Raw genomic sequence first — 9727 nt, 5'->3', positions numbered from 1 at the left:
CTGTGTTTTCCACAGTGACAGGGAAACACTTTGGGACATCAAACTCTATAAATAGTCAAATGGTCATTCTCTAAGCTGCCCCCATTGTTTTAGTTTGGTAATATATTTATAAATAATTCATATATACATAAGAATTAAAAGTTTGAGATACCAGCACGATTTCAGGTTCCACATCAGACTCACTCTGATCACAATGTTTGCCTAATGCTCTGTTATGTTGAGCGAGGCTCTGGCAGTTTTTGTACAGGTTCAGCCCAGCTCTGTGTCTCTGTGGGTCTCAGTGCGCAGTAATAAACCCCGGAGTCTGCCAGCTCTGTTTCAGACACTTTCAGAGGGACTGTGCGGGTTGTATAATTGAGTTCTACTGAAAAACGGTTCCCTTTGGATCTCCCTGTGTTCCCGGTGTATTTATTTGTCTGCAGCAGATATTCCATGGATCCACTGGGATACTGACGGTACCAGAATAGATCAGGGTTGCTGCTTGTAGTTGTGTAATTACAGAGCAACCGAACATCATCTCCTTCAGTGACGGTGACTGCAGCCGCTGTCTGTGAAACAGAATCTCCTCGGGAATGTCCTGTAAGAGTCCAAAGAAATATTAAATTAAACATTGCAATTTCACTCAGTTTTCCCAGATATTGCCCGTTATCGGCAAAAATAATCTCAGGGAGAAATCAGAGAGCAAAACAGAAACATATTTTTCACAGTTCAGTGGCTGGAATGGGAAGACGTTAGGGCGATGAAGTAAAACTTCCACCATAAGCATTCTCTTCTTTCTAACGAGATCAGTTCCTCGTCTTCAGTCCCTGTAACTGGAAACTGCTCACGGTCTGTTTGAAATGTGATGTTTGTCAAAGTGGTTCACTGGTATCAGAGGAGCTTGAATCTGAGCCCAAATCATTCTCTATCAATCCCTGGGGGAAATGTGCCTAATCCCAACAGTGTTCAGTGTTGAGACCAGAGAGATCCAAATAACTTTTCGATGTTGTGATCAATCCATTCCCTGATCAACCCCCTTGCATTGAGCGAACAGCCCGACAGAATATAGTGTGTGGTAATGGTGTGTAACACGGAGTGGGCAACTTGTGACCTTACCGATTAACAGAGCTGCCGCTGTGAGGAATAAATACAAAGTAACAAGACACATGTTTGCAGAGCTCGCGGTGAATTTGACCAGAACGGGTTGAAGCTGAATTTGTTTCGGTCAAGAGTTGGGAAAAGGGTGAGTCATATCCGGCTCCCTGTTGATTGGCTTACTGTTGAGAACGTCATCAGATGACATCCAATCGGCATCAATCTCCTATGTTCTTCAGTTCAACCAATGACCTCACAGTTCCTTTATCTGCAATTCATCCTATTGGCGGAGGGACGAAAGGAACAAAGTAAAGTTGATCATCCCACGACAGGGGATTACTTTCCCCTTCAACCGTCATTTCAGGAACCGACCGGTCCCCTGAGTCCTGATGGCTCTGTTCTGACATGGAGAATGACAATATCCATCCTCACAGCAACATAACAAGCAGTTTGTTATTAATCATGTTTGGGATATCAGCTATAGCGCGGGGGAGGATGATGCTTTAGTCAAAACATCTACCTGATAAGAAGTGACAGAACAATGAATGGTCTGTGATATTTCCATATGATGTTCTCTCAATTTGTAATTTTGCAGTCTGTCAAATCCTCTTTCAGAGTGGAAATATAGCTTGCCTCCCCATTGGACTGCTGATCCAATCAGTGCCGAACAGGGAAAAGCAGCAAAGATCAATATCTCCAATGAAATATCCAAGAAAACAGCAAAGGAGAGACGGGTCAGAGTGCGAACAACACAGGAAAACTGTGGGTGGGGCTACCATAGGCAGTGTGGTGACCGCTAGGATTTATCTGCAAGGAGCTCAACTCAATAACAATGTCAAATTGGAAATTCTGTAACTTTGCCTCTCTATATGAGAGGCAGCTGAATGTCCATTCCACACTGCGGACCAGCATTCTTGCACCAGGAGTATCGGGTTAGTAAGTGATTCAGTACAAAGCGAAATCCTCATCAGTGATGTTTGGACCTGGGTTCGATTCCCGGCTTGGGTCACTGTCTGTGTAGAGTTTGCACATTCTCCTCGTGTCTGCGTGGGTTTCCTCTGGGTGCTCCGGTTTCCTCCCACAGTCCAAAGATGTGCGGGTTAGGTTGATTGGCCATGCTAAAATTGCCCCTTAGTGTCCTGGGATGTGTAGATTAGAGGGATTAGCGGGTAAAATATGTAGGAATCTGGGGGTAGGGCCTGGGTGGGATTGTGGTCGGTGCAGACTAGATGGGCCGAATGGCCTCTTTCTGTATTGTACGGTTTCTATGATTTCTATGAGAAAGGCATCGAAAACGAAAAAAAAAGGTGTTGCAGTATCTCAGATCGATATTGCAAATGTAAGTTCCGATCATTAACTAATGTAATTGCAACTGGACCACACCAGTTGCTGTTTTTGAGAGTTGTCTTTTGTTGCAATGTTAAGAATCTCCATCACATTCTCTGTGGAAACTGAATTACCCGCGTGTGTGCGCGCGCACCCTGCTGGGCACTAACTGGAACTGCCAGTGTGGGGTTTTTGTACGGCAATCGCTATATCTCTGCAGCAGTGTGGGCTTCATGGCACAGAAGTACCCGGCGCTGTCGGAAATCAGTGTGTTACTGATCGTCAGCTCGCTAGTCTTGTTCTTTTTATCAAATTTGGAAGAAAACCGATCATTGAGGTCGGGATTCTTTTGCACATTCTCTCCAATAAGCTGAAACATGTACACTGGAGCTTTCCCGGGCTGCTGACTGTACCAGTACACATTAGGGCTGGAATCGCTTGTTTTCAAAGCGCAGGTTAGTGTGACATCATTTTCCTCTTTAACCTTTATTCCAGGATCCAATTGTTCCACTTCGTCTTGGTGGCTCCTTTCTAACAGAAACAACAGCAATATGACAATCAGAGTTAGCCTCAGATTAAACGATACAATTATCATCATCACTATTGTTTTATCAACAAGAATATCTGGGTTACAGCTGTCAGGAGGAGCATGTAGTTTTACTGGGAAGAAAATGCTTACTGAGAAGTGAGAGAATGATGAGGATCGGAGTGAGATAGTTCACCATGATGCTTCCTGAGTCTGTAACTCTGCAATGAGTGAAATCCTGTCAGAGACAGAAAGACACTGTTCCACTGCACTGCTGATCCAACCAATGAGAGGAATGGAGCAGCGGCAGCAATCCGTCCAATCACACAATTGGTTCAGAGTGAGAGCAGAAAACGGAAGTCGTGGGCGGGGATGCAGTAGACAAAATATTGAGTGAAGTGTGCGGCAGCTTCAGCTGCACCCGGAACGGAAATAGCGAGACTTCCATCTCCGGAATCTGTCACCATTCTGCACCTGCTCACTGTCCAAGTGACTGAGAAGAAATAGAGAAGGAGGGGCATAACGGGGCCAGGGACATGGACAAAATAGAAACATAGCGTATCAATGCAGGAGATGAGGCCACTCGGCCCATGGTATCTTTGCCTGACAGAATTCAGAATTGACGTGGAGAATTCAGAATTACAGAATTCTTCAATTCAGCTTTCAAACCCCGCATCTCTCACAGTGACTGCACTTTTCTGCTTTCAACTTATCTCCCATTCCCTTCTGAAACTTACTGTTATCTCTTCTTCCGCCATCTCTTTCGACACCGCAGGGATAGGGCCTAGATAAGAGTCGGTGCAGTCTTGATGGGCCGAATGGCCTCCTTTTGCACTGTCGGGATCCGATGACCATCTTCCAAGTTTAACAAATCGCAGAGTAATCAATGAATCTCATCTTTCCATTGCCCTCTCACCTCCTAAAGTAGACGCTTGTGTTTTCCAATGTTCTGCCGGCGGAAACTGTGACATGCGATTTACTTTAACAAAACCACATGATGTTGAGCACCTCAGTTCGGTCTCTGTTCTACCTCCTTTGATATTAAGAGATGAACTCCTGTGTCACAGTGGATCGCGTCTGTGCCTCTGAGGCAGAAACTTCGGCTTCAATTCGAAAGCCAGTACCTGATAGCTGAGGGTATTTATTGGAGCCTCAGCCATTACTATCCACAACTCCAGACAATAACATGGAAAAAAAAGTGAACAGAGTACATAAGAAGATGTGCGGGTTAGGTTGATTGGCCAGGTTAAAAATTGCCCCTTAGAGTCCTGAGATGCGTAGGTTAGAGGGATTAGCGGGTAAATATGTGGGGGTAGGGCCTGGGTGGGATTGTGGTCGGTGCAGACTCGATGGACCGAATGGCCTCCTTCTGCACTGTAGGGTTTCTATTCTATAAGAGTTTTGCCGCTGTAACTCAGACTGCTCCGAGGGAATGGTTTGAACGGAGGACAGGTTGTTGTTGGAGCACAGAGCCCTATTCCAATTCGGGCTGTGGTGTATTTCAAACTCGCCTCCTTGTCCTTCGCGTGGTTCAGTTCATCGCGCTCTGGGTCGGACCTGTCTCTTTGCCGAGAACTCCAGAAGAATTGCAGTTTGCATAGTCCATCTGCATCGCAATTCCTCATCCCTGGCATTATTCTGGTGTATTGCCGCCGCCCTTATTCCAAAGTCATTACCCGCTTTCGAATCGTTTACCCAAGATTGTTCACAGAGTCCTTGTTACCGTTAAACGAAGATGTCTGCGGTTTTAGAATCATAGAATCATAGATTTATTGGTTTACAAATCAAAGCAGAAATATCAGACAACATCTTCCAGATATTTAAATTGGACCTAATTATACATAGTCCTTGCTGTTTTTCCTGGTAAGCCAGAAAGTGGTATAAAAGTGGGGCGGCACGGTAGCACAGTGGTTAGCACTGCTGCTTTACAGCTCCAGGGACCTGGGTTCGATTCCCGGCTCGGGTCACTGTCTGTGTGGAGTTTGCACATTCTCCTCGTGTCTGCGTGGGTTTCCTCCGGGTGCTCCGGTTTCCTCCCACAGTCCAAAGATGTGCGGGATAGGTTGATTGGCCAGGTTAAAATTGCCCCTTAGTGTCCCGGGATGCGTGGATTAGCGGGCAAAATATGTAGGGATATGGGGGTAGGGCCTGGGTGGGATTGTGGTCGGTGCAGACTCGATGGGCCGAATGGCCTCGTTCTGTACTGTAGGGATTCTATGATCTATGAACTCTTGTAGAATGTAGAATCGGCAATTGTTGAAAGCAATCTTGATTCTTGCAGGTGAAAAAAATCTGGACACTTGTCCCTATTTTAATGTTGCCACCGTTTGGCGAAGCACGTGCGTATAAATTATAAAATGGGACGTTTGGGGATGATAACAGGATATTCCTCTTGTCATGGTACGAATGATTATAATATAATTAAGATTTCACCTGAAGAGGGAGGGACATCAAACTAAATCGTTGATGCTTCAGTTGAAATCCTGGAGAAAACGGAGCCAGAGCCGAGAGGCGGGAGGACCTGGTTACATTTGAAACGAATATTTGAATTGCAGCTTCAGTAGAATTCGCATGACTGATCATTTCAATTTGAAATCAATGCCTTCATTGATGAACAGTTAAACTTTAAACACTTTTATCAATGAAAGTAGCTGCAGGAAAGAAGCGCGCTGGGTTATTGACAACTGACTTGTTCATAAGTGACCCGAAAGAGAAGCGGCGGCGGATCAACAAACCACATCCTGACATCCGAAGAACAGAGTCTGATTCCAGCCAATCAGACTGCAAAAAACTGAAACTTTATCTGGTGCTCCATTAGTGGCGGATTGAAGCTGTTGATTCACTCCGTGCTTTTCTGCTGCGAGTTCTGCTCCGGTTCCCTTCTGACATTTTTGTTGTATTAATGGATCTGTTCGTTTTCATTCTGATTCTACTAACTTGTAAGTGCAGGAAATTTACTCGGTCACTTGTAGAGACTGTTTATTTAAAAACGTTTTGCTCCAGTGCCTCATTGTCTGAATGTTTTTTCATAGATCGGTGTCGCTCGGACCAAGTTTCACAAACTCCCACAGCGAGAACAGTCCAGAGCGGGGATTCGGTGCTGATAAACTGCAGTTATGAGATGTCCAGCATTGATGGAATGTATTGGTACAGACAAAAACCCGGTCAGAGACTGGAGTGGATAATAAGAAGATTATCGAATGGCAAAGAGAGAAAAGACCGGTTCGAATTGGAACTTTCCACTGCGGGCAAACGGGGCCAGTTGGTTATTGGAAACACGGAGAGCGCGGATGCCGCTCTGTATTACTGTGCGATAGAGCCCACACTGAGAGGAAAGACGCTCGTCACTGTACAAAAACCTCACGCCTGTTTTCAGTTGCTGCAGCAATCCTGCCTCGTACATCTCCTTTAAACCTCGCCCCTCACACCTTAAACCTGTGCCCCCTAGTAATTGGCTCTTCCACCCTGGGAAAAAGCTTCTGACTATCCACTCTGTCCATGCCCCTCATAATCTTGTAGACTTCTATCAGGTCTCCCCTCAAACCTCCGTCGATCCAGTGAGAACAAACCAAGTATTTTTCAATGAGATTCCCCCTTCATCTCTCTAAACTCCATCGAATGCAGATCCAAAGTCCTCAGCTGTCTGCGGTTTTATTTGATCGGCCTCACACGCTCAGATTGAATGTTATTTATTTTTTGTGACGGTTTCTCAAGAACACTAATCTCATTGTGCGTGACCTGGTGACGCTGAACTCTTCGTCCTCCGCGGTAGATTTCAGAGGGTTGCGATTGTAAATAAAACAATACGCGATTTGTACAACAGTGGATTTAGATGTTGATCCCGTGAGGGGAATAAATGCAGCAACACAGAAAGCTTCAAGCTGAGGGATGAAGATAAACAAAGAACAAAGAACAGAGAACAGTACAGCACAGGAAACAGGCCCTTCGGCCCTCCAAGCCTGTGCCGCTCATTGGTCCAACTAGACGAATGGAAAGACAGTGGGTGAATTCGAGACCGTGATAGAAGTCAAGGCACAGATTAGGAGGAACAGATGGAGTTACAGGGATATAAACACGAGGAAAGGGAATGAGAGAAATGTGCGAGAGGCAAGGAGATAAATAGAGGGACAGACAGTAAGATAAATGAGGGAGAGACGGAGACAGGAAGGGAAATAGATGAAGGTTCGGTGAAGGAACTGTGAAGGGAGCAGTTGCAGATTTATGGAGACAGTACAGACGAAAGCATAAAGAGAGAACAAAGATGTGCGGGTTCGGTTGATTGGCCGTGCTAAAAAATGCCCTTAGTGTCCTGAGATGTGTAGGTTAGAGGGATTAGCGGGTAAATGTGTAGGGATATGGGGGTAGAGCCTGGGTGGGATTGTGGTCGGTGCAGACTCGATGGGCCGAATGGCCTTTCTCTGCACTGTAGGGTTTCTATGATTTCTCCATCTGTCCCTCCTAATCTGTGCCTTGACTTCTATCACGGCCTCGGCCTCGAGTTCACCCACTGTCTTTCCATTCCTTTACCTTCATTCCTTAACACAACATAATATAACATAGTACATGATACCGACAGGATTATTTCCGAGAGCTTCTGGACGCCCGAGGAAACCAGACCAGCAGCAGAACCGCCGAGTAAAGCTTCCCGGACCCGCTGCAGTAAACACACAAACATGGTGAGGCACCGCCATCTGGCGGCAATCTGAGGTAACTGGTCATTTCCTGCAAAATCATCGAATTCTCAAATTACAGAAGGTCGTTACTACTGGTGATTATGTTGCATTATTCTTGTTCATCCTTTTACTATTCCAATGCAATTGAACACAGTTGAACGTATACATGAGAGATAATAACATCGTTATTTTAATTGCTGGCGATTCGCTTTATTCAATTAATAGTGGTTATAAAACTCATTCTAAACAATATGAAGCCCTCAAGATTCCGATAAGATGCCTTTCCTAAAATGACAACACAAGATGTAAATATGACCCTGGATTCACATTCATTTCCTATATTCTTTAGTTATTTACATTTAAATATTTCCATCATAATTTACCTCGCAACTTCTGGTTATTAACGTTTTCTACATTTGTTGCACCAAAAGAATGAGTAACTTAGTGGATTCATTGAAATAGGAGAGTGAGGGAAATCGGATTGTCTGAACTCTGAACTCTAGGGAGAAGGGGAGAAAGATAAGAGCGTAGAGCCAGTGCGAAGACAGAGACGGTCAGAAGCAGAGCAATGGGGGTTAGACAAACAGAGGCGGAATGACAGAGCGAGATAGACAGGCTCCAAACGAAGAGAGAGCAGGGGAATCTGAGAAAGACAGGGAGAAAGAGAAACTCAGAACTTATTAGTCGAGCGAACGCTGATTGATGCCCGACGATCATCAATCCTGAGAAAGCGGCCAATCCTGTCGCTGGGAAACGCCCCATAATTTCTGAGTAAATTACGTTTCCGCTGATGTGAATTTCCGCTTGAATATCAGAACAGAAATGTCAACACATTTCAAATACTGCTTCATTTCTGCCGAACCCGAAACCAGACACCATGTGCTCCTTACTTTGTTTGCTGATAATAATGGTCTTGCTGCCCGGTGAGTCAATAAACTCTGACAAAGTGTCATCCTGACTTGAAACATTATCTCTGTTCGCCTCTCACAGATGTTGTCAGATCTACTGAAAATTTCGAGCATTTTCTTTTTTTGAGTCAATGTTTAAATGATCAGTGTCTGTCCCATGGGCTCTCTTCCCTCCCAGATATTGAATAACTTCTGTGTTTTGTTACAGGGGCAAAGGCTGAAGATTCAGTGTTTCAAGATCGATCTGAATTATCGGTTCTGGAAGGACAGAACATGACACTGGACTGTAAATACTCAACAGCTACTTCTGAAACTATGTTCTGGTACATCCAGTATCCCGGGCAATCTCTGAGATATTTGATGAAGATATATAGCTCGGGCAATACCGATAAGTCTCCGGATTTCTCAGATAGATTCTCGGCTGCTTTACACAAAGGAAACAATACTGTTCCTTTAAATATCGCCAGAGCTGTTCTGTCCGACAACGCCGTGTATTTCTGTGCCATGAAGCCCACACTGGTACAGATGTAGCGAACCCCGCACAAAAACCCCAGACTGGGAGTTCCGGTTAGTGATCAGCAGAGGGCGCTCCCACACTGATAAACAGAAATAATTATTTTGTCTCGACAGTGATAGTCACAGGGTCATAAACAAAATATCAAAACAAAACACAACACTCAACACGAACGGCTGAGCCACAGTTGAATTTTTAACTTGCAACTATACTAAAAATACATTTACAGTTCCTTAACTCACGCTTCAACCTTTGATGACATTTTCTTGCCTGTGTGAATTATTGTGCAGCACTTTCCCCATCTTCACTCTCCTTTTCAAGGTCTCTTTGACCAAAGGGTCTATATGATGAGAGTATTTTGCTGCCTAAGGGACAGCTTATATTGGCATATACATTTCGCAAGGTTGTCATTGTGCTATTTAAAACAATCACTGAGAACAAGTTGCCATCAATGTTCATTCTCATTTTGAATGTCTGTCAAATGTTTTCTGACACAATTCGCAACTCAGTGTTCCTCTGTTACAATAATCAGACCAGCTACTTCATTCCCACCCCTGGCCCTAACAATGTAGTGATTTTCCTCACAAGCACACTGAGAACCTCTCCAATCCAGCTACTCAGCTATTCGGTCCCACTGTCCATCTCCATCACTGATGAAGATTCCGCTTTGTATTGGATCATTTACTAACCCTGACCTTCCTGGTGC

This window comes from Mustelus asterias, unplaced genomic scaffold (assembly GCF_964213995.1).
Source record: "Mustelus asterias unplaced genomic scaffold, sMusAst1.hap1.1 HAP1_SCAFFOLD_391, whole genome shotgun sequence".
Lineage (NCBI taxonomy): Eukaryota > Metazoa > Chordata > Chondrichthyes > Carcharhiniformes > Triakidae > Mustelus > Mustelus asterias.
The sequence above is the reverse complement of the archived record's forward strand: the minus strand, read 5'-3'. Positions refer to the sequence as shown.